At 37.8% G+C, this 25,712-nt stretch overlaps 1 long non-coding RNA gene across 1 annotated transcript; it reads right to left on the reverse strand.

The window, feature by feature from the left end:
- Positions 1–91: 91 nt before the first annotated feature.
- LOC134517689 (uncharacterized) lies at positions 92–24,910 on the reverse strand. The gene is made up of 9 exons (XR_010071711.1): positions 24,784–24,910; positions 23,196–23,305; positions 15,471–15,573; positions 12,881–12,968; positions 9,167–9,255; positions 4,848–4,942; positions 4,135–4,216; positions 1,107–1,170; positions 92–553 (listed from the first exon to the last, which is right to left on the reverse strand). It is a non-coding gene; the product is annotated as an uncharacterized LOC134517689 (long non-coding RNA).
- Positions 24,911–25,712: the final 802 nt, after the last annotated feature.

Genomic DNA, 25,712 nt, shown 5'->3' on the forward strand with positions numbered 1-25,712 from the left:
GATGTATGATTAAAACATAAACACACTAGTACAAATTAAATATTGTCACAGCAGGACTTTACTTTTGCTTTTCCAAAATAGCAGTGGAAATGTTAATGTGAGAATCGCATCAATTCTTATTAAACTCAGAGCCAGTGCTGGCTTCGATACACTAAAAATGGGTATGGAAGTGCAGCCCACCTTATTTTACAGATATTTCAGTTATTCCTCTTAATTTGTGTCATTTTTAAGATGTTTTGCTTAAGAAGAAGTAAGATACCACCATCTTTTGTTGCCAGAGACGAAGTCTGCCGGGCTCAGCGCACCGCTCCTCGTGTGTCTGCGCTTCCTGGCACATTTCCTTATTTGCCCTGATGGCTCCTCAGCGCTCCGTGAACGTTCCCTCGTTTCTAATAGAAAACAATCTTCTTTATTTTGCATAACAGATGTCTGGTTCTGCTCTAGTTAAGAGGGAAATATTTTCTTCCGAAAAAAAAAAAAAACCACCTTCCTTATTCACAAAGTCCCATATTTGTTTAATAAACTTTTCTCCGTGCCGTCTTCCAGCTGATCCCTTTGGAGACATGCAGAAAACGAAGCATTCAATAAAAGCCCATCACCACGAATTAACACACCTCAAATGCTAAATATCAAGAATCAGGCATGCAGTTAATTGCTGACAGCTAATCCACAAAGGAAAGGAACTCGCCAAAGTTCAGTCTAATCATGAATACATTCGAGGAAATTATAATCTGCTCATGATGATTCCATGTTGAGAAACCGACTCTGAACTCACTCAGTGAATTATTCATTGTGGATTGTTTGCAAGTGCTGCAGCAGTCATATATTTTTCCTGGCATGTCACTGAAAGAAATGCAATTGCATTTCCTCGCAAATGTAAACGCAAATGCGAATGCAAATGCAATTGCAAAAATGAGATCAGAATTAGCTGTCATTGTCATTAAAGTGCAATTGAGCACAGTGACTTAAAAATAAAATGCTTTTCTACAGGCTAACATTAGAAAATGTACAGTAAAACTTCACCCTGTGGCTAAATGTTCATCTTCAATGACAAACATCACCCGAATGGTCAGAAATGCAGCTCAAAACCGCAGCTCTTCACTGACCTGTTCATCACAGAGAAACAGGATCAATGGGTTCTCCTCTCTCAGACTTTCCCAGAAGGTTTCCCTGTGACCAAAAGGGTGCAGTACGTTACCTTTTTTTCCTCTCAAACTTTGAACAGTTAACTCGATATTGAACTCCTAGAAAAATATCTATCAATATTAAGCCAAACCAGAGTTAATATCTTTTTGGGAAACCCAACAACACCTCTAAAGAAACAAGGTTTATTTTCAAAAAAATAGACTCTATCCTTGTGTTTTTACGTTCAGAAAAATAAGTCAGTCTGAACCAAAACTTGTTGAGGATTGGAGTAGTTACAAAATATGTGGACAACCACAAGGGTATTTTGAGGAAAACTCACTGTCCGGTACTATTTTCTGCCAGGTAAGGATTTCCACCAGGTGCAGTGCTGCTGTTTTAGGTAGGACATAAAGGAGGGTTTCTAACCACGTATCTCAAATATGTCTTATATGACGAAAATATATGGCACAGCGAAGTAAATACCCTGTATTTATTAATGATACATAACATGCCGCTCAGTTATAAATACAATCTAAATGTCTTCTGGTTTTTAATCTACAAAGCACTGAGGAGCACCAGAGGGCTCACAAAGTATGCAAAGCAGCAGCACTTCCTCTAGTAGGTCCCATTCTCCTTCTGTTAGGAAACACGGCTGGGGTTAATGCGGCGGAGAAGCAGCTTTCTGAAAAACAGTGTAATCCCCCGCCGTTCCCACTAAGGCTTGAATGGTTGCCTTCCTTATTCCCAGAGGAAAACTAGGCTAACATCACTTGTATGGTGGAAGCCATTTTCCTCTCTGATTATTCACAGACATGACTTGGGATCAAAAGCTAGTGCAAAGTTAAAAACAAACAAACAAACAAAAAAAAAAACTCAAAAAACCCTAAAAACCACACTCACCCCCACTGGTTGAACTCAAAAGCCTCCACATACACGTGAAACATCTTTTCAGTATCTCCTCCTATTTGTTTATTTGTAACTTCTGAACAAAAACCAAGTTCTGATCTTATGTATGGTTTTCCCAAATTATTTTCATTTCCACTGTCTACTTCATCAAGCATACATGGCAGTGTTAGTCCATTTTATCTTGGTTATTTCTTCAAAAACAATAACATTAAATACAAACATATAAAATATTCTTCATAAGTAATTAAAAAAACCACCTTTCAGTATTTGTGCCTATAACTTCTGTTTCTATACCTGCATATGACTGTACGCTGAAGTGAACTTGGAAAGGGAATCTAGCCTTGTGATTAGTTATAAATAAATTAAAGTTTCGTGAAAAATGCAGGATGCTTTCTTAAGCATGCGTGATAAGAATATTTACAGACCTTTGAGCTCAGGGTCTGGCACATTTCTAGCTGGAAGTATGGGATTTTTCTGGCGCACTCCTCCTGGCCCAACGCTAACTACTTTTTAAATAGGTTTCTTAGCACAGCCACTAGGGGCCTTTTCTGTCCCAGTTACTCACAGTAAGTATTTCTTTGCGCGTGTGGAATAGTCCCGCTGGCTGTAATGGGTTGACTTGCCAGAACAGTAGCGAGAGTGAACAAGGGAGCAGGATTAGTCCATTGGTGTTTCCCATCAGCCTCACACAAAAGTATACGCTTAACACTGAGAATGGAAAGCGATCTCGATCTTCCTACTCTGGAATTTTTTAAGGTACTTAGAACTGCCTTCCCAGGGAATTTGGCTTTCCAGAATGAATTAAAGTGGTTCTACAAGCCAATTGTCCGTGTTAAGTATCAGGAGATTAAAGGAAATAGATGCTTCCTTAATTACAGCGAGGGTCACGTCTCACCTTTCTTTGGCTTCAACATGGTCTATGTTGGATAAAAGGACTCCCATGACTTCCCAGAATATGGGATGGAGCACTGTAACCATGATTCTGGGCATGGGAACTCTTCATGTAGATGGTCCAATTTCCTAATATGTTTAGAATTATATACTATGGTTTTTTATATATATAAAATATTTTATAATTTTACATTATAGTAAATACAATATAATAGAATATTGGATAAAATATAAGCTAAATATTTTATACCAAGCATATATGTTATAATATAATAAATGATATATATATTTACATATATATATATATAAAGTATATAAAATTCTGGTTATATGTGAAATAGCAGCCTGACACACAAACATTCTTCAGTATCTCTGGCAGCCTTTTATGTAAAAGACTCTGTATTTAGACAGTCTACATTAAATACATGAAGTATGTTAAGACGGCAGAAGAAAGCAAATCAGAGACCCTGTTAACACTATGACAAAAGTGCTTACGGGCCTATGGTGAAGGGAGAATTTTAATTTCAAGGAGAAATGTACATTCCTGCTCTGAAAATTTTCCCCAGGATGTTCAAATTTGTAGTTCCATGATAATTTTTTTCACAACCCTGCCTTGTTGAAGATGATCAGTAAATGAAGCGGAAAACTAAGAAAAGAGAAAGATTATTTTTCTGTGATTAAGCCATTAGGTAGAGACCAAGACAAACTACAAAAGGTAGACCTCTGATGAGATGTATCACTCTGGAAATACTCAAGAGGCTGAAAAACATTAATTCCGTACTTAATTTTTACCTGTTTAGTATTGAACTTTCTCCTCTTCTTATTTTCCCAGAATGTCTGATTCATTCACCACATTTTCAGTTTGAATGGAGTTAAATGTCATGACTGTTTTCATTTTTTTTAATTAATTTTCCATTCCGCTTAACAAAGCAATCTAGATACTTAGAAATTTGAATTAATAAATTTTTGTCTCAATGGGTTGCCTACTAGGCACTCCACTGCCTATCTCTCATTCACCTGCTTGACTAAGCTAATTACTTCTTTTGTTTTACTTACATGCTGTTTAATGCTTTTTGTCATTTGTCATTTTTACAAACATAAATCTGATTATTGCCTTCACCGTTTTCCAGAATCTTTCCCAAATAGATTTAATTTAAAATACTTAACTAAGCTACACTTAATGGCTTTATCCATTTACGCCGATGTACTTACCGACTGTATTTTCAACATAGACAAGTTTTGTCTTTGAAGAAAGTAGAGGACTTGCTGTTACAAAGTGCAATTGCTGTGGTGGCTGGAAGATACAAAGAAGCATAAGTGAGCTGAATTTATCTATTGCGTTTCATTGCTCTTTTTGTATAGTATTATCCTTGCGGGATAAACGATGAAACGGTGATAAAATGAGTCATAATGCTGTTTGGTGGGTACGGTCCACGTGTGATTAAATAGCGACATTAAACTCTTAAGTTCATGTCATGACTCATAATTGTTAGTAATCTAGTTAAAACAATTTGTTACTCAAGAGTTAAAGGGGGAGGCCCCGACTTTTTGTGTTGCTTCATGCAGTGATGAATTTCTTCCTAAATGTGATAGAAGTATAAATAACCTTGAATGTTTATTTTACAATGAATGCATTAAGGCAGTCACGTCACTCATTGACCATTTTCATATGTCAGAATGTGAAATCAAGTTCATTCTTATAATTTTTGGTGCATAATGAGAACATTGATAGAGGTGATAAAAGGTGATAAAACTGCAAATGTTTTAAGTTGTACTTATCTAGTAAAAAAAGTCTCTTAAAAGCTTATATGGAATCTATCAGAAACAGATAAATTGTGCATCTTGCTTCTTAGTGCTTTGAAACATTTACTTCTAACAAGAGGTTTAAGAAAAAGCAGGAACGAAATTAATTATGAAATTCTTACCTTTAATTTATACAGTTTTTATACACAATTTCTTCCATGGAGGCATTTATGTAGTTCTATTACACTTTCCCAAGCAAGTTCGCTCAGAAATTGTACTGAAAAATAATGCAAGAGTAAGGGAAGGGTCTGAGCAAGTGTTCTGCTATGGGGGAATGTGAAGAGATTCTGAATTTATACAAAATTACAATCAGAAAATAATAAAAAAGGAACTTTTCCATAGAACCCAGATAACAATATCACTTTATTTAATCCCACATTGTTGCTATTAATATTATTAAAACTAGTAATGCTAATCAGCTTCAAATTTGCATTAGAATACCAGCATTCATTCTACATTTAATGTTATTCCAAATTTTATCATTACACTTTGGCATCACTGGAACTTGCAACACACCCAGAGTCTTATGAATCTTCTTTCAAGGTTTATTTGTCTGTAAATTCAAATGGTGCTTATGTAAACAAGATTATCATGTTTGGGAAGAACGGAACTGGAAAAATACCTCACTTTTGCTGCTTTCAAATATATCTAAACAGTCAACTGAGTTGTGTAAAGAGGACTCAAGTACAGCCGGATGAGAAAAGGTATTACATACTTTATCACGTCAAGATATAGGGCTGCCTTTACATTCTGGCTTCTCTCTGCTGCTCTGGTGGTGCCAAATGACCATAGACTTATTTGAGCAATTAAGGGAAAATAATGAGATGCTGTTTTGCCTGTTCAGGTCACAGGAGCCGGGCAGTACCGGTTAGTCTGGCTTACAGCACCAGCACCTCTCAAAATCAGATACACAGTTTTGTCTTCCTCATTATATCCTAAAGATGTCTACTCTACATAACACTGCGAATGCAGGCAGAGCTATGTTGTTCGGCAAGAAAAAGCAAAGCTGGATTTCTCTGTAAATTAAGGAAGGGCTGAATCTATTTCTCTGTCTCACAAACGCGGGCACAATATTTGTTGGGGGGGACAAAGGGAGCAGTGCATTAAACAACTCCTTTTGTTGTTGAAGAGACATTTCAGCACTTTATTTTGAAGTTCTTTGCAGAATCTACTTTTATTTCAGCCGGGTACTGTATGCTTTGGGAAATCTGGCTAATTCAAGGAAACAGGAGTGCTAGTTCTAGCATAAATCCTTATCGTCATAAAGATCAAATTGCCAGTCCCTTCTACCTCGTCTCCCTGTTTGAAACTGCAAAGGGTTCTTGAGCTGCTTCTCCTCATGATTAGATTTGTTTTCTGTCATGCAATTACACTTTTAAAGTTCTGTTCAGTAAAATATTTCTAACTCCATTACAACAAATTTAAGCCAGCGTCACACCAACACGTGATTCATATTAACGAATGCCGCTGCTGTGCTGCCTGCCTGTTGATCAGCTGTCAGCTGCAAATGGGGAATCGGCTGGACTTTTTTTTCCTCTCCTTCGGAGCTACATCCACCCCTGCACTGTGAAAATAAAACTGCCATAAAGATGTAGGAAATAAAGATATTGCAGGTAATCTGCTAAGCCTTGTCTCACTCCTGTTATCCGAGTTGCTCTTTGGCCGTCGCTGACGTTTGACATCTGTCACAAAAGCGGAGTGGCCTTTTCCCCTTCCCTCTGCTAAAATCGTCACCACGAGCGGGCACTGCCGACACTCGGGCTGTCATCTTGAAGGCTCATTGACTTTTTAAAGATCTCTTAAGGCTGTTCTTTTTTTCTTACAAGCTCTTCCTACCAGAAACATACTTCTAATCAAGAGGAGGAGATGATGGGAAATACCCCAAATAGACACAATAAACCACCTGACAAAATCTGCTGGTAGGAGTAAAAACCAAGAATAACATGACAGTGCACCTGCTCTGTGTGGTTAAGTGACGAGGATCGCACTCCCTCCCCTCCATCATTTTCTTCATCTGACACTTTTCTTTGGAGAAGCCAGATGCTCACATTAGAAAAATAATCTTTTATTAACAATCAAGACAACAAGCGCCTACTGGTTTGAATTTCTATTCACTCTGCCTTCATCTGGTTTAGCCCTTCACACTGTCTGTTAATATGCTGAAGTTTACTAGTTTCTAATTTTTCTTCATTTAAAATGAAATTGCTTTATCAGAGTCAACATACCCCACACATAAAGATAAGTAGGGGGGGCAAAAAAGAAAAAAAAGATCAGGTCATTTCTGAAGCAAAGCCTTTGTCTTGGAAAAAAAAATCGTGTGAGCAAAACACAACTGGAAGTCATTTAGCACCAGGGGTTTGCAGAAGTGCAGGCAAAGGGCTTTTCTCGCTGTGGTTGCTGGGGAATATTAGGTTACCCCGGGCACCCGAGAGAGCCTCCAGGTTGCAGAGTGTCCATCTGAGGCAAAGGCAGCCTTGGAGTCCCATATCTTCCCTTCTCGTCCGTGATTACTTCTATCGCTTTTCTGACCATAGGAAATCTTTCATGGAAAGTCTTACACCGCAATGGATCTATACAAACGTTATCAGCCCCCCCGGGAGCAGACCGGCATTTCTAATTCCTCTCTTTCCTCCTGTCGTGAGTCGCATTCAGAAGACTATTCCTGAAATTTCTAGATTTGTAGATTTTTATTCAAAATGAAACTTTAAAATTTAGTTTACTCTATTTATAAATAAACTTTATACAATTTTCTCACTACATAGTTGCCATAAAGGAAGTCAATTAAAAAAACCCTAATACCTGATCTGAATCATACAACTTTACATCAGCAAACTTATTTTTTTCCATAATCTGACTGTTCAGATATTCTATTCCTCTATCATAATCAAAAGAAAGTTAGGTCTTTAATTTCTTTAATGAGATAAAGCTTAGCAGGGAAAAGGAATAAAAGGAATAAAGCAACAGATCTGAATTAAAAATGAAAAAAATCCCTTTTCTCTTAAACCAAACCCTGCTGGAAGCGCTATTTTTCTTTCTACCCTTCTTAAAATAAGATATATCTGGCAAAATATGAATGTTCATAGAAGTATTTAGGCCTTTGATAGTAAATGAAAAACTGAAAGGTGTTCAGTTTTGAAGGAGGGAGTTAGAAATATTTTCTCTTTGTATTTCTGCGTAAGAATCCACCTACCTATGTTTAAAGTGTTTTCAGCTATTCATACTGTGTCAAAGCTCACAAAGGACAGCGGGGTCTGATACTCTGATGCAATCCAGAGGTGGCATAATTATTAACACCATCATTTTCAAAAAAAGTTATTATCTTCTGTAGGCTTCAGACAATAACCACATATTAATCATGGACGAGACCTATATGAAGAACAGATCTCACATCTGCCTCCTAACAGCAATTCTATATAAACAACTTTTACCTATAGACTGAGGAAAGCCAAGGAGCCCCAGAGTCACTTGTGACCGATAACTTCACATAGCACTGATAATTTACAGTGGCATGAATTATCCTCTACAGTGGTCTGTTACAACACGGCAGCCTTTCACTTCTGCAAATGTGTGACGGATCTTCTTTCCTTATTCAAATCTACCTTTTGTCTCTTAGATGGAAACCCAAAGCACGGTACCAGCTGCCCGAACCAGGAAAGTCCAGTCCTTCCCAGTCTCCTCTTGAGCACTGCACTTCTGTGCCTCTCCACTCTTCACTGTCACATTCACTTTTTTTTTTTCCCCTCCTCCCCACCTGCCGTAAAAGAGGATATTGAAAGTCTAAGGAACACCATGCGCAGCATGTGTCTTCCAGCCCCAAACAACTCGGCAGGGATTTAGGATGAATTGCAGAGTCATCCCCCCAAAACTCCAGAAGCTGAAAGTCTTGGTTTTATCGAAGTGAACAAAGACCGAGGCAAAGATCAGTAGGTAAAAATCGCACCATGCGTAATAGAAAAGGGGGAACAAGGAAAGAGAAAAACAATACTGCTGAGTTTCCTCATCATGACCAGCATCACTGTTCCCAGTCCTTGCCATCCATGTCACCACATGCCAAAACGTGGGGCGGGGGGGAAACAAGATCTTAAGGAAAACCGCCAGGTAAAATGTCTGAAAATGTCAAACGGATTTATAAAATCTTAAGACAAATAGAATACAGCAAATTAGTAAGAGTCCTAGATAGACTGCATGTTGTGAAACATGCAGTTCTTTGCAAATACCATTTTAATAAAAATGATTAGTGAAACACAGCTATGGAACGTAATACTGTAGGTTCCTGCTGCTAGGGATGAATACGATGTCAACAGGAACTATACTTACTGATCCAGGGTATAACCTGGCTCTTAATAATTTTAATTTTTTTGTACAAAATTGATAGGTTCTTTTGACACAAGTAGTTGTATTTTCAGTGCATACAATTTCTTCTGAATGTCCAAGCACTCACGCCAGTGTGGGAAGCAATCTCCTGCAGAAACTGTGGGTGACATTCTGTCTTCATTTACTCCCAGTCATTCCCACTGGAGTTTAAGAGGTCTAAACAAAAGAATAATATATGTTATTTTTCTATTTAGAGGTTGTGGTGTGGTTTTGTGTTGGGTTTTTTTTGCCAATTATTGCTATTGCTGTAGCGGTTAGTCATAGTTGTTGGTAAGCAGAGACAGAGTGCAGGAATACAATAAGATCCATGTGTACTATGGGCTATATAATTACCATTTGCACACTTTTATTCGCTCCGTACACTAACAGTACTTACATGGCCAAGGCCACGGGCACTGCTGTAAGTTAAGGTGCTCAGCTTTTAGGTGGCCGTCCCTGCAAGAGGTCCGTAGGCTGCTCTTGACAGATTCCCGGCTCCTGTGGCCTGAGATTGTTTTATCTTCTGCTTTCGTGCTGGTTTTACAAGGTGCTGGTCCTGCTGGAATCTCTTTTGGGGGTGGTGATCCTGAGCCCTCAGTGGCTGGACCAGCTGGTGGAAGTGAAGACCGGAGCCTCTTCACCTTACCCCATCGGATGCGTTTTCTCTCCCAGAACTTCAGTATGCCAAAAAACTCCCGGCACCCAACAAAAATCTCTTCTTCGTTCTTGTACTGTCACTTCAGAGCTGTTCCTCCGCAGTCAGCTGGGATATTCCAGCTTTACTTTGGTAGCACTGAGGTGGGAATTTGTCCTACTTATTTTGTGAATTTATGTCCTGTGGTCACGCAAACTAAATAGCGTGTCGTTTCTAGAGCCCTGTGCGTCAATTCCCCTCAGGAGTCAAGATGTGATATGTCAACTGTTTCTGCCTCTTACCTGTGTATTACTTATCTCTTAATGACCTTTCAGAAGCGCAGAACATATAAAGTTTCGTTATCCAATTATTACTTGCAATATTTGAGTAGTTTCTGTGTGAACAGTATTAAGATCCTTTGAGTATCTGGCTTTTTGTTTTAAGTGAATTTAATCAACAGTACTTCTACTAAAATGGATTTTTTGATTAAAGGCAAGATTACCGAAAGCAATTATTTATTTTTTTTTTAATCTTTGCAAATTATTTACTCTGCAACCCTAAAATATATTTTTAATGATAAAAGATCATGGACAGGGCGTTTGAAGGAAGAGAGATAATTTACATCTACACGTTAAAGTGTATGTTATGATCTATGATGTTAGAAATTTGATCAACGTAAAGATTAGACATAAATGTGAAACTTCTGAATAAAAAATAATGAAGTGGATAAGCGTAATACATACAATACCAATAAAGTTGTTAACTCTAGATGAAATTCCATCTTTTTCCTTTTTCAGTGGGCTGATGTATGGCACGACTTGTACCTAAATCAGTAAGACCTAATCAAATTACTCTTCTCCTCACAACCCAACTCTGATTGTTTGTATAGAAATTTAAGAGGAGAGAGATTATGCACACAGATATTTGAGTTTAAATAGTCAAATGCAGGAAGTCTGGTTTTGAAAGATCCAAACCAAAGCCGGATTTTCACAAAACTTCACACAAGAACTTAGCAACAAAGCTGAAAAATTTATAAGCATTTCCTCATTACCAACATGTAAATACGAGAGGACATAACATTTCCTCCTTTGTGACATGAAAAAAGCTGCAAATCTTTACCAGACCACTGGTGAGTCAGGTCAGGAAAAAAAAGCAGAGCTAAAAATAAATTCATACAGAGATGCGAACTTTTGGCCATCCTCAAAAAAAAAGAATTAAAATGCTTTAGCGATTCACAATTAGCTTTCCACAGACAGTTTCCTCGGTTATATAATTCACAACTGAACTCTCTCGAAAACTTTTCACTTGACACCATGTGAATAGTCTGTCTTCTGAACAATGCTTTTGAACTGCCAATATGGCAAATAATCCCAGTGCATTTTCCGTGGGGAAGAGGAAATCATGGTCTCTGTTCTGCCCCCACTGAACTAGCAGAAGTTTTGCCCTGGACTTCAATGGAAGGAAGACGAGATTTCATGTTTTTAGAGAGGGAAGAGTATCAAAGTGGACACCACACAATACACAGATGTACTAGAAAGTAATTATGTATTGTAAAGAGCGAAATATAAGCCACTGTTCTGCTGGTGTAATTTCCCATTCTGTTTCATATCTCAGCATCTCCCACTCTCTGTTCCTGCATAATGAGTTGATGAAGCTTAAGTTGCCTCCATCACTTTGTGATCTGCCATTCCTCCTAAGATGTATTATGTATACAAATTATTACACTTAAGAAAACTTTTGTTCTGAAAAATCTCATCAAAAGGAAGTACTTCTCAAATGAAATAATTAGCGATGCTATTTGATGTATGAGAAAACACAACTCTGCTTTGGTGTAACCATTGCCATTTCTTTAATGCCTAAGGCCTTTTATACACATGGGTTTGGAAAAATTTGGCTTTTAAAACTTGTGAAGTTACTAAACTCCATTTTTGAAGGCTCCTAATCAATTTAACAGTTTTTTTTTTCAAGCAAAATAACCGATGAATCTACCTCTTTCTTAAGATAATCAACTATCAGATCCTTTGCAGAGTGAACGGGCCTGAAAGCAGTCATGTAAGAGTAGAAGAATTTCTGTGGGAGTTTCATGGACAAACCACTTACCACCTGGCACCTGAGCAGGCGAGTTTTCTGGATGGGGGTCTCTCATTATTCCCTCAATAGCACAAATCCCCCAAAGATCTAGTGCATCCCTAAGAGATTAGAATTTTACTCTGCATCATGGGTCTAAATTTGAATCTCATCTTTTAATGCAACCCCATCCCAGGTTTATGCACATCCCAGCATTATGTACACCAAGGGACTACAGAAGGTTGTGCTCCTGTTTAACTGGCCTGATGAGCCGGTTATGGGACCAGACTGGGGCTAATGTTATCCCAATTTTACCTTATTTTTGTCACAGTCAGATGGTTTGCAGTTATTAAACTTCTCCAGGAACCTGAAAAGCTTTTGGATAATTAGACAACCAACTTTTAGGTAGTTAGTCAAGTCAATATTTTCTCTAAATCACCTTGAAGTCTCCTGTAATTCAGTGAAAGTGACTTATGGAGATACAAAAATGGGATAGCATTTCTTGTTGGGTTTCAAGTATACAAAATCTACATATTTAAGGTGTTTGAGCAAGGATATACCAAACAGTTTAATAATGAAGTATGTTTATTGACTTAGTGTATTCAGCAGTTTCTGAAGGGCTCATTGTTTTGGTGAAATCAAAACAAGAACACTAAAACTTCTCGTGAAGTTCTCAGCACTCCAAGAACTGCTTCTTCACTTAAGCTGATAAAACTGTCACCTTTCGGGTGTTTAATTCAGCTGCGTTTTCAGAGGGGAAGTCAAACATTCAATCCCAAGTGCCCTTCGAGCAAAGAACTTACATGCCCTGTTGCTTTGTGATGACTGTGTTGTCAAAATAAATGACTACAGCATTGCGAATGTATTTCAAACACAGAATAAATTCATTGTATATAGCTAACATCACAGCAATGTGAAATCTCCATAGGAAATATATCGAAGAAGCGTGAGTGCGTGTATAGCGGTATCCTGATTAGGCAGGACATAATTTTAAGAAGTCAGTTCAATTTCATTTCAGTATATTTCTTTTAAGTGCAGTTAAATTTGTTCTTGTGTGCAGTGTGTGTATAAACAAAAGAAGAATAATGGATCTCAACATACCTTGTACATTCTGCTTATGGCTCAGCAGATGTATTCAGGAACACACTGGACGGCACCGAGTTGCCACACAGCAGCAGAGGTTTGCTCGCTGCACAAACGCAGTGTTTGCACAGACAGGAAAACAACGGAAAGCCAACAGTCAAATGCTTGTTAGCATTTTCAATACGTTCTCAGAATTAATTACAACTTCAGATAAATAACATCATTGGTAGTAGCTAAGCACGCTAACTGATGCATTTCTATACACCATAAAGACATTTGCAAGAAATGTAAACCTATGTTGCTATTTTCAATGTCATCCACAAGTCGTTTCAAACCGTAGCTATATGCTTACTTATTGACCTTTCACTTTGCCTTACATTTTGCGTGACTTTCTTGTGATTTTCAAAGCAGCTGAGTTTACTGTCTCTTAGGCGCCGTTTTGCTCGCCTGTTTGACAGTTCAGAATGGCTTCAGTCATTCTTTCTATATGTCCACGGGTAACTTTTGCCTTTGTCCCATGATACTTAGATTTTCTTGAATGTAAAACTGGGGCTCGTTGTTACTGTTGAACTTCTGAACGCTGCTGCTGGCTCAGATTAGTCACAATAATAGATTTCAGTTCCAAGTTGGTGACCCAGTTGTCAGGCAAGCCAACTGAAACAAATCATGTAACTGTTATTCCTTCCAATCCTGCAGTGAATATGGAAGATTTTGAACATCTTCCCCCCTTCCCATTAGTTGTTCTTGAAATAAATTGGTCACGCTCATTATTAACATTTGCCATTGGCTCTAGGCTATTGCAAAAATTATTTTGATTTTTTTTTCATGAATCAATAGTAAACCCAAGATCTTTCATTATCAAACTTCCATTCTCTTGAAAGAGTTCCCATATCTTTAGTTCCTTCCAGTTAAATTAATCTAATATCCTGTCTTCTACTTGAAACGGAATAACTGTTGACCTCCAGCTTGTGCAAAATTGTACTAATATCACAGTGAAACAAAGAAAACCAGAGTCTTACAAGAGGAATCACATAATTAACATTCCACTCAAGTTAGTTTTTCTCTTGACCGACATGGTCCTTTAAGCAATGACTTCTTGAGGTCATTGAACATTTAAACTATTGTTTTGTATTTGTCATCTCTTCTGGACTATAATTTCTCCATTCACCCTCCAGGATAGATTTTCAAAATTGAACATAAACATTACGTTCAGGCTTCTTTTTAAACATTCTCTATATTTTATATGCAATCTTCCCTATGTCTAATCAAAACCCCTCTGAAACCAATGAACACCTTTCTATTATAATTGCTGGCTAAAACTACTAAGAAAATCTTTTGGGGTTGTTATGTATTTCAATAGGAGACAAATCAAAAAAGGTCTTTGGGGCCACTTCACTGCTTCGTTCATACAATTTTTCACAAGGCTTCCAGACATTATCTCTAGTACAGGATAAAGTATTGCCTACCCGGTCAAGAGCATAGGCTCATTGCCTCAGCTATTATCAGTTGTCAGAGTTCAGTCAAGAGTAGAAGATTTGGGACAACAGACATCCAAGGAAGATGTAAATAGGTCTTCACTTCAAAAGTCCTGATCTTCTACATCACATGCACAGCCTTGCAACTATATAAAACGGTATTTGCTACCATAGAGAATATGCACCTCTGAAACTTGTTTACATTTGGTACAAAGAAAAATATTTCATACAGTTTTTCTGGCAAGTGAACTTCCCCAGACATATGCCAGGCAAAACTAAGTGCAATTATAAACAAGTTCTTTCTGCAACATAGAAAGCAGATGCAACATACAGAAGGGACAAACCAAACTTTTAAAAGTGAAGCAGCATATCTATGACGGAGCTCATCAGAAACTCTTTTCCTAGTTGAAAACCCAGCCTGAATTTTCATCATGTCAGTCCGCTCTAGCATTAAGATACTGCTGCTGAAGATGGTAGAGTCATATCAGTATAAAGCTCAAACAATAAAGTATAGAATATGGGCTTTCATATTTCTCAGAACGGCGGAAAAATTCTGCCTGCCACACAGCAGGACACAAACTTGTCAATACTACAACCCTTTAAGCAAGAGGCTTCAACCAGGTGGAGCCACAATTACATACATGACTGGCTGCTAGAAGAGACAGCTGCCCTTGGGTGCGTAAGCAAGAAGAAAGTAGGCAGTGCAGATGTTACCCAATCCTAACCTCCCCTCATGGGGCCACATCACCCCTGGCAGAAGCAACAGCAACTTTGCTGAAGCAATTTCTAAAAACTAAATAATTTTTTTAAAAAGCATTATCCATACAGTGTAAATTTAGAGTTAAACCTAGATAATATACAGAATACGCATGCAGAGTGTGACAATGAAGCTAATTAAAGATAACTAAAAGAAGATCTTGAAGAAAAACATCTCTTAATTTACAAGCTCTTGTAGTAAAGATCTGAAAATTAACAGTTTGACAGGGTTTAGTACAAGACACAGTGCAGGGAAAAGACTTTACCATCTACTTGTTCCTGCATACGTGTTTAGCAGCTGTAGATACCTGAACTTGAAATAGACACAGACTTCGTCTTCTCTTTAAAAATATTTAAATGAAATAACCCGCACTCACATATAGAGGGAGCAGTAGGTCACTGACATCTCCCAAATGACCTTCTCAAATGCAGAACAATTCAGCCGATCCCAGTCTCCAACTTCTGTCCTTGGAGGAGTTACTGCAACATGTGGGAAGAACAAGGAAATCATAACTTCCCAAGGCCACAACTTGCTTTAGGTATGTCTTTTTCAGATCTTGCAAATATACCTCAGGTCTTCTTTTGACTTTTAAGAAGCTGTCTGAACAATCTTTTCTCCAAAGCCATCAGTTATTAAAAGGTCAAGAAAATGTAGCTGTCCTAGAGGGAGAGATCAATTAGGAATGCGTGCCGGTTAGGTGATTAAGTTTTAAAAGCTGTTCATGCTAAAATAATATCTTTGAGATAATGTATGCTAAAGCATACTGTTTTAATTCTGTAGTGGTTGTATGAACTTTTCAAAAGGCTCTTGAAGAAAAAAAAGAGTTAAACTCTTTGAATGGAAATAAATTAAAAATTTAATTAAGAAATTTAAAAGTAACCCCGTTTCTTTTACCAGGTTCTCATCAATATTTTCTATGTAGACCTTATGCTAATATCAGGATATTGCTCTTTGGAATGCCCCAGCTTTAATTTCTTCTCACATGCCCTTAGGAGTTCCTACTATCAACTAAGGCCTCAGTTTATCAAGATAGTTAAGCATGTGCCTGATTTTATTGATCTGTCAAGTTAATCGATGTTCAACTGGGATCTGGGAATCTGGGGATCTATGTTATTAACAACAACGAAAAACCAACAACCAACCCCACCCACAACAAAACCAAAACAAACAGAGAAATTAAAAACCCCACCCCAAACCCAAGCACTGCCTGGGTCTTTATTTCCCTTCTTGGGTAAAGCTATATTTATGGGCTGGATTTCAACCTTGTTGAGAAAAGATTTCCCGGTAGTAGCAACACGCTTTGTATCTAGACCCTAATCCTTCACTTTAATTATAAACACTGTGTAGGAAAAATACCAGGAGAATATAAAAACAGGACAGCAAAGAATTTGATACTCTTACTAATGCAGGCCTAATTTTCCCTCCAGTTGCTGCATCACTCCATAATATTTTCTTGTTTCTCTCTCAAATCTTTTTGTGCTTTCCCAGCTGAGAATATAGATGGAGGAAATCAATGCAAAAGTAGAGTTTCTGCTGATATTTAATGGGGTAAACAATCTATTCTAAACTCTTCTTAGCAGACAGCTCCTCTGAGATGTACTTGGCAGATGCTTCTCAATCCAGATAAAATATATCCCATTATCTTGTTTTCATGTCGTAGTCACTTGGCTCCTCAAAGATTCATATCGCTTCTCATTTGGAAATTTCTTATTCTGTAGGGAAATGGCTTTCCTCAAAGAAGCAGGTACAGAAGTGGAACTCTAACAAAAGGCTTAGAGAATTGACTCAAAGGGAATTAATGCCTTCAAGACCTGAGTGAAGAGAGCATGTCAGCTTCTCTGAATCAAAACCTGAGGATCTTATGCAAAGATTTATTAAAGTTTCACATTAAGTTTTATGATTCTACTTCTTTCTTTGATAGGATAAAAATGTTGCTATCGTGTGAGGGAGTCTAGGACCCCTGACTTAACTGTGTGAATAAGAAATTTTTGGGGTGAGATGGCTGAATTGAAAAATTTTTAAAGAGGAAGAAAATACGTTGCAAGTTGAGCAACTGGGATCAACTAGAAATATTACTTGAAAGTGTAGGTGCAGCTTATTTCTAGTGGCACATCTACTAACACAACAGCAAGCAGATTGCCGAAGAAGTTGTTCTGTCTGCCAGTGTTCTTTCTTGCAGGCTATTTTCTACTCGTCTTCACTTTAAGAAGTCCTAACATGTCGGTGATAAAAATTATGACTGTAGTAGCTAAAATGGCAGATTATTGACTGTTCTCAAGATGGAGATTTATCTAATTCACACGATCTGCTTCTAAGTTTCTAAATCAACTCTGACTCCAGGAAGTACGTGAGCGATTCACTAGTTGCATGGCTTTCAGAGGAATCTTATGTCCAAGGTTAAGCGCATGTTTATGTGACTTTTTGAGAACTGGGATGTTTTCCAGAAATGTTTGCGACAGTACTTAAAATTAGGCATCAGCATCAAGTTACCTACTGGTTATATCTCCTGCAAATGTTGAAATGCAGTCCTAGTTGATGCAAAATGGATCACAGACGCCTATCTTAGATATCTAGTACTGAAAGCTTGTCCTTGGGGAACTCAGACAAGCATAAAGTCATATTAATAGCTTTCTATCATCTTTTAGAGATGAAAACTTGAAGAGCATTCCCAGGCAAAAAGGACCTGAAGCATTCAAGAAACACTTTAAAACCAAGATTAGGAATGACAGGTTATTCTCACAATCATCTGTCAGCTCTCTAGAGGATATTCTGTCTTTTGCTTTTCATATCCATAAAAGTTAAAGAATTGCAAATGGAAGACTGAGAACAAGCTTTGCATCCTTGGGCTGCATAAATCAGCAGCAATGCTAGTTTACTAACCTCTTCTAAAAACAAGAAGTAAAATTAGGGTCTTGCTCATTGTGACTCATATCTGACACAACCGTATGCATCCAAAGCCTTATTTAGCCTTGGGATCCTACATGGATCAGAAGTTTAACCCAAACTAGAACTCTTGGTAACTACTGATTCCCAAAATATTAAACTACATCAACGACAATGTATTCAGTCTTTTAACCTCTGTGTCAAAACAGGTGCATGTCTGTTGTAGAAATTCATCAAGCTGTGCAAATGATGAATATTTTCATATTTTAATATTAAACCGTTCACTTCAGAAAACAGAACACCTGTTATTTTGTGTGTGCAAAACTTCAGATACAATTACCTTTCAGGAGTGGACACTGCTTTTGATTGAGGCTGTCAGAATTGCCTGTATAGCCCTCTTGCTGTAATAGATGCAATATTCACACCCTAATTTCCATAAAAATAGATTTTACAGAGTAACTGTTCTGGGATTTATTAGATTTTCCTGCAAAGCATTATAATTATCTCATACATCAACCATAACTGGTGCTTATTATAAATGCCAGTTGCAATCATTTCCTGATTTTGTTGATGTTCTAAGAACATTGGAGTTATACTACAGTTTACCCAGAAAAAAACAAGCTCATATGATTACATACTGTGTGTTTACTTCATTGTATTTAAATTAATGATAAAATTCAAACTTTTCATAATTTTAAGTTTCGCTGTCACAAACAGTATTACATCTATTAAATAACACAAAAGAAAGCTCAGGGGTTTTTTACCACTCACTGTTGCTATTTCAGAACTGTTTGTAGAGTGTTGAGTTTGGAAAAAATAGAAATATCTGAATTTTCCTACTAATATTTACACTGAGAAAAAAATGCGTACACTAATTGTTCTAAGCAAGAGTTTGGACTAAACGTCCTCCTTGGGTGCCTTCCAATCTGAATTATCCTATGACCTGTTTAATGTTCAGTCTTTGCAGGACTACACAAAAATTCAGCTCCAAGAGCCTGGTGCAATAAATACCTTGTGGTTAAAAAAAAAAAAAAAAAAAAAAAAGTAAAGTAGATGCAGTTGTACAGCCCAGTAGTTTGACAAGCAGCTGAAAATTCAAAACTCATAAACAGGAAGAAACAGCTAGTCTCTGTATAAAATTTTAAGTACTGCTTCCTACATCAGTTCTATAAAATATCCTGACATTACAAAATCTCTTTTGTTTGGAAGAGAACTAAAAGTCCAACAGGTTTTGCGTACTGAGTTTTGAAATAGAGCAACCAGAAATTCTTTGTGTTCTCCAATGTCACATTAGATCTCCTATGGAGACTATCTTTTACCTTGCATCGCGTTAATGATTTATATAAAGACTTTCTATATGCGCACCATAAACTGTTCACATATTCATTGGCTCACCCATGCTTTTGTTACATGGCTATGGAGGGCGGTACCTAAAGGGGGCCTACAGGGAAGCTGGGGGGGTGCTGTTTGCAAGGGCATGTAGCGATAGGACAAGGGGCAATGGTTTAAACCAGAGCAGGGCAGGTTTAGATGAGACATAAGGAAGAAGTTCTTTACACTGAGGGTGGTGAGACGCTGGCCCAGGTTGTCCAGAGAGGCGGTGGAGGCCCCATCCCTGGAGACATTCAAGGCTGGGCTTGATGAGGCTCTGAGCAACCTGATCTAGTTAAAGACGGCCCTGCTGACTGCAGGGGGGGTTGGACGAGATGGCCTTTAGAGGTCCCTTCCAACCCAACACGTTCTATGATTCTGTGATTCCATGCAATGTTCAGGAGGAAACATTGATGGTAATCTCAGGCAGAAAGAACACTGTTAAATGCTGAGATTCACAACATTAGCACTTCCACAGGTACAGAGCAGAAGGAAAGAAAGGTGGAGAGGAGCCTAGTTTGTGCTTCAAAAAAGCAATTTATAAATACTACATCTCTATGAGGAAAGAATGGAGAGTTTTAGAAAGTCTCAGAGGTAATTAGCCAGACAGTTTTTGGCACTTGATTGATTACTTTTTGAAAAACATTAAAGCCCCCAGAGCTGCAACAAAGTTAAAAGCTTAGGTCTAGACATGAGGTCATCATTCTTCATTATCACCTTATGTGAAGAAATAAAAAAGCGATGCACTTGTGATTGAAACCAAAGCACTTATTGATATAGCTCTCCACCATAAACCTCCCTTTTTCCTCTATCTGCTATGTAACAAATTATGCTATTTACCAGACGGCTATTACAGGTGTTTTATAACAGGTTCCTCACTCCAGTCTGAAGCCAAGCAAATTGAGCAAATACAGAATGGGAGCTTAATACTCACTTGTTTGCAGAAACAGAGCTGATATATTGTTATAAATTGTATCCTTCCTCAGTGTCCAAATAGCCATGGATTATGAGAGGGCTAGATGCAAACCTGACATACAATTATTTATGTTACCCAGCGCTGTGATCTCACTGTATCTCACAAAAAGAACAATTTCTGCTATGAAACCTTCCAAGGCTACCAAACCCTTGGAGAAAGTATTAGCAATGATTCATTAGATAACCTCCAAGTTAGGGATGCACCTATGGCCCTGACGGCTGCTAGTTGCTTCTGCCCTATGAAAAACCCCTATTGCATTTCAGACAGATGAAAAATATCACCTCAGACATTTTTAAGTACTGTATTTCACAAATCTTGCAGGACTGCAAAAATGAGTGCAAATACTCCTATAATAATGACCACTTGGTGAATAACAGGAAACTATATCCTATTTGAATTCGAGCCACAAATTCACCTTGACTTTAATTTTCTTAGCTATGTGTACAAGGTGCTGGATACCCCCTTCACTTGAGACTTTTTTTCCCCTTGTTCTTCTAGTCCTTTCTAGCACACTTCGGTAGATGACCATTAAAACTTTACTAATTTAAATAACCAGGTGCGGTATTCATAGTTATTTTAATTTGTTCCTATATAAAGACCGTGGGATAGTGATTTATTGTGTGTAATGTAACAGGTTCAGAAAAGTCTTTGTATGCAGGGAGTTTAACAGAAATAATAAATAAACAAAAAAACCCCCAAACTGTAGCTGTCCTTTATTCTAGTAAAAATTAACCTGTGCTTTGCTAACTGTTCTGTAAAGAAATATGTGTTTCTATAGTGTTTACAGAACAAATGAGTGACAACAGATTACTTCTCTGTTATTAGCGGCAGAAGCTTTTGTATTTGCTAACTCATTGCTGGTAATAATCTCGCTCCTTTACATTAAAAAAAAAAAAAAAAAAAGTGCCCTCAATGCTGAGGATATTGCTAAAAGTATCAAACATTAAATCCTTCCAGTGGAAAACTTCCTCACAACAGAGTACTATAATTAAACCCGATCTTGCAGATAGCATTTCTTTCTTGACTAAACCTGTTTGTTCATCTTGGGTCTGCCCTTTGCTTTGAAAATTGTAGAAAACACATGTGTTAGATCATGACATTTTAGGTAATTACAGATTATTTGAAACCTGCCATTTTCACGAAGGCTTCAAAGAGAACATTTCTTTCCCAGCTGCATCTCAAGATAGAGTACAGAAGATGAAGCGCTCTTTATGAGGAGTTTTAATCCATCTCTAGGCTATTCAAGTTTCACAGCAGTTTATCGATGCTGCTCTCCCCTTGTTTTTTCTTTGGTGTGGGGTGACAGAGATAGCAAGGGAAGTGATTTTTTTCATAAAGATAATATCATTTTCTACTCACAAAATGTTTTCCAATGAGCTGTAAAGTTCTCAGACTTATAACTCCAAAATTATTTAATCATGTTAGCTGGGATAGTCTTTGTCCCTGGTGAGCAGGTCACAAAGGTGGAAAGACTTTCTACCTTCAGATGCAAAAGCAGACAAACTTTAGTTAAATCAGGCATTCAGCATCGTTTTCCTTATATAGTCGAGTACATAATGCTGACTGTCAGAAAATACGTTCTGAAGTTTATATCTAGGAATATTCAATGCAACCTACATTTCTGAGTATCTCGGACGACTCAAAAAGATCAGCTCTGTGAATTAATGAGAGGTTCGTGAAGATATGGGGTTATTGCTATGCTGATCATAACAGCTGTTTGTGGCACTGCATGTAAGAGAGGTACTTGAGGAGCCAGTCTCTTCTCTGGCATGCACAGAGATCCCAGGGGAAGTCCCAACGGGACAGAGATTCAATAAACATTCATCAGAAATATGCTGGGAAAGCTGATCCTGCCTTGGACAAAGAGGACAAACTCACTGGCTTTTTGTACGTCCTTCGAGCCTTACATTTTATCATCACAATTAGTAACAGGATTAAATCTAGCTTTTGGTTATATTTAGCTAAAAAAGCTTCTCCAGGTTTTTTTGGATTTATGCACAAAGTTTAATTAAAAAAAAAATAAACCCCAAACTGTTTATAATGATATCTGGCTTTGAAAATGATACCATGAAAACCTACAAGAATAAACCCTTGAACTGCATCCATGATCCAAAGTATAAATTAAAGACATAGCCTGAACTTGATGGCTGTTCTTCCAAGAAAGAGAAGCATTCCTTCAAGGACTTCTGAAAGTTTCTGCCTTCTCCTGTAGGTATGGCTTTGGAAAACTGGAGTATCTCAGAATGTCAGACTTCATCACTTGGCGAGATATGACTTTGTACAATTTGCTTCATGACATTGACATTAAAACAATTGAAGAAGAATGCCACTTCCCAATTGTTTTGTCACAGATTGTCTTAGTGCCAAACATGCAATTTGACTGTGGCTTTCTTATATAGTCAAAAAAGTTATGTATACACCAATGAGAATCAGAGACAAGCTAATGATTCCTGATGTATTTTCCACCAACACAAAATTCATCTTTCACACTTTTAAAGCATTCCAGTTTCTATTTCAAATCCTGCTGTTGAACAAAATCTCACAACACAGCACAAGGTCTCTGTAATATGGTACAAAGACACAGTTTCAGTTATTTTTACGTGCTCTCAGAGATATATAGTGGTGGATTTGTACATGATTAGACTATTAAAAAAAATGCAGCATTTTATCCTTATAGAGAATTCATTAGTTCTGAAGGGTGTCATTGTCAGTTGTTTCTTTACTGAATCCACCCCCATCCAAAAAAAACCCTCAACAGCAAACGAACCATAGTAACAAAACAAACCAAAAAAACCCAAACAACAAAAACCCCCAAACCCACACACATCCAGACATGATAAATCTTACTATAGGTTGGTATTAATTATATACCTGCTACAAGCTTTCCTTCTACGAGATTCTTGGAATACTCGTGAGTGAAAAGCAAGGCTGCAGATGGTGATTTTCTACACGTTTGCTTAAACAAGCGTGGCACAATTCATCTGAAAGGCAGATACACAGCATGTTTAATGGAGAAAGGAAGTAGTCAGCTTTTATTACAAGAAAAGGCAAAAAAAAGCACTAAGGACTAAAGGAGGGAAAAATCTATAATTGTACTTTCTGTGAAAAATTCAAATGACTGCTCCATTTTTAAAGGTACTTACTACACCTATCAAAAGAAAATTAAGAATTAAAGTTACCCGAATATCTTGGGACTAGTACTATTTAATTTCACAGTGAAGCAGGACTGATCCTAATTCATATAAATCACAGCACAGCTTAGCAGAGAAGCTATTTCCAGGGATTGCCAAGATATGTCTCCTTCAAACTTTTGAAAACAGTATTTCACTCATCGCATAAAACTGACTGGAGAACCTGACCGAAAGTCCACCGGTTCTTTTGGTTGACTAAACGCCATTAATACATTGTACCATTTACTTTGGTGAAAGCGAGATGTTATGTGCTTTAGACAGGAGGCTGATGGGTCTACAGTTCATCATATTTCACTTTATCACCTATTTTGTGCAAGCGGTAATAGCTGTACTCAAAGTGCATGAGATTTGTTTCCTGATAATATACACCATGAACAATTTCACCTGTTCCCTGCATTTTCTTTTCAACAGCCATCATCATATACTGTGCTTGCAGTTTCTGTAATAACAGCTTTTTATTTTTTTTGGCTACCTTTCTTTCAAATGGCTAGCAATTTATTTAGCTCATCTCATGGTATAAATAACATTTCTACCTTAATGTTAGCCGGCTTGTCAAATCATAGACGAAAAATAGCTACATGGGACTTTGATTGATTATATATATAGTAAAAATCCAAGTTACAGAGATATGAGAACAATACTTAAAGTTGAATCTCGTGCTCTGTTAAAGCCTGCTTTCAGCAAAACTTGTAAAAGTCCATCTAAAGCCTGGCCCAATGGATGCTCTGCCCAGGTAGCTTTTGTCTCTAAATTTTAACACAAATTGGACAAGACACGTCCAACGCCGCACGCATATTTTAGTGCCTGCCTGGGACCTGCATATGATTTATTACAGGGAAGGGCTGGTAAAAAGGTCTATTCAGAGGGACATATATATTTTAAATCGATTTGTATTTACTAATAGGGTCCTCAGATCTGAGAAAAATGGGCAAGGAACATCAGCTAGTCAAATTGTTACAAGAGGAAAGAGAAAAGGCTCTAGAATGGTAACATTACATCCTTTTACAGCCTTGTAATACATCTTTCCCTTTTAAAAGAAACCTTTAACTTCCATATCTCTAATTCAATCGCAGTGTTAGTCATACAGATTTCTCCACGAGTTGCATGCTTACGGTGGGAGAGAAGAGAGCCTCAGAAATCCAAGGCAGTTTTCCCAGTCACCGCTCAGGCCGCACCTCACTGCAGCTGGAGCAGTTCAGCATCCTCCCCGGCTCCCAGCCTTGGGCAGGACTGCAAAGGAACATTAAAAGAATGAAGGTTATGCTTACCTCTCCTTTACTGACAGAAGACGTGACCTACCAGCACACTAAAGCTGTTCCATGGCCAACAATTTGGCTTCATTCCAAATTCTGCTTATCACCAAGATTAGCTGATTGTTCTCACTCGGTGTAATTATGCAGACTTCTTTCTCCTCCCCCCCGCCTCTTTCCTTCATTATGCAATTTCATTTTTGAAGAGTTTTCCTACAGGTGACACCTGCTGTGATAGAACCTGAGAAGATAATACTTCTTTACAGTTCTGCCTAGTCTGTCTCAGTAATATATGTAAGCAGTTGTTAAAACTGTCCTCGGAAAGGTTTCAGAGTGTCCTCAGAAATTTGGATATGCAGAAGCACAGGATGGTTCTTCCAAGGTCACAGGGAGAAGCTGTAAACGGCCTTCATCATCTCCCAGAGATGCTGATGCATGAGAGTTTAACTTGATGAGAATGGCACCTCGTTACATTATAATGCGATGAGTCCTTCCGCAATAATGCCATCTTAGAAGGTGGTATGACAAATCAGAAAGCTGACTACAAGGGGTCTTCAGAGAGACATGTCATTATAGACAGTGATAGTGACAGGCAATTCTTTTAAAATTATAATGCAATTTGTTGTAAAACATTTTCAAGACGTAGACATTTACCCAGTGTTATTAAGGCAGATTCCAATAGCTCCAGGAGGCATCACAGTCTCATCAGGACTACATTCCGTGCTCCTGAGTTGCACCTACAGTGTAAGGTGATGGGGCTGCTGAGCTATTTCATTGTGGGTTTGGTTTTTTTTTTTCCCTTTTGCTTAATCATGTCATAAATGTTATAAGTTCAAATTGTGAATGAGCTTGGCTATTGTACGCAAATTCAAGTTCATCAGCTCTGAAAGAAGCAGAGAAAGTTAAGAACTAACAGAGGAGGAAAAAAAGATTAACTCTTCTGGCAA

Source organism: Chroicocephalus ridibundus, chromosome 6, assembly GCF_963924245.1.
Source record: "Chroicocephalus ridibundus chromosome 6, bChrRid1.1, whole genome shotgun sequence".
In the NCBI taxonomy this organism is placed as follows: Eukaryota; Metazoa; Chordata; class Aves; order Charadriiformes; family Laridae; genus Chroicocephalus; species Chroicocephalus ridibundus.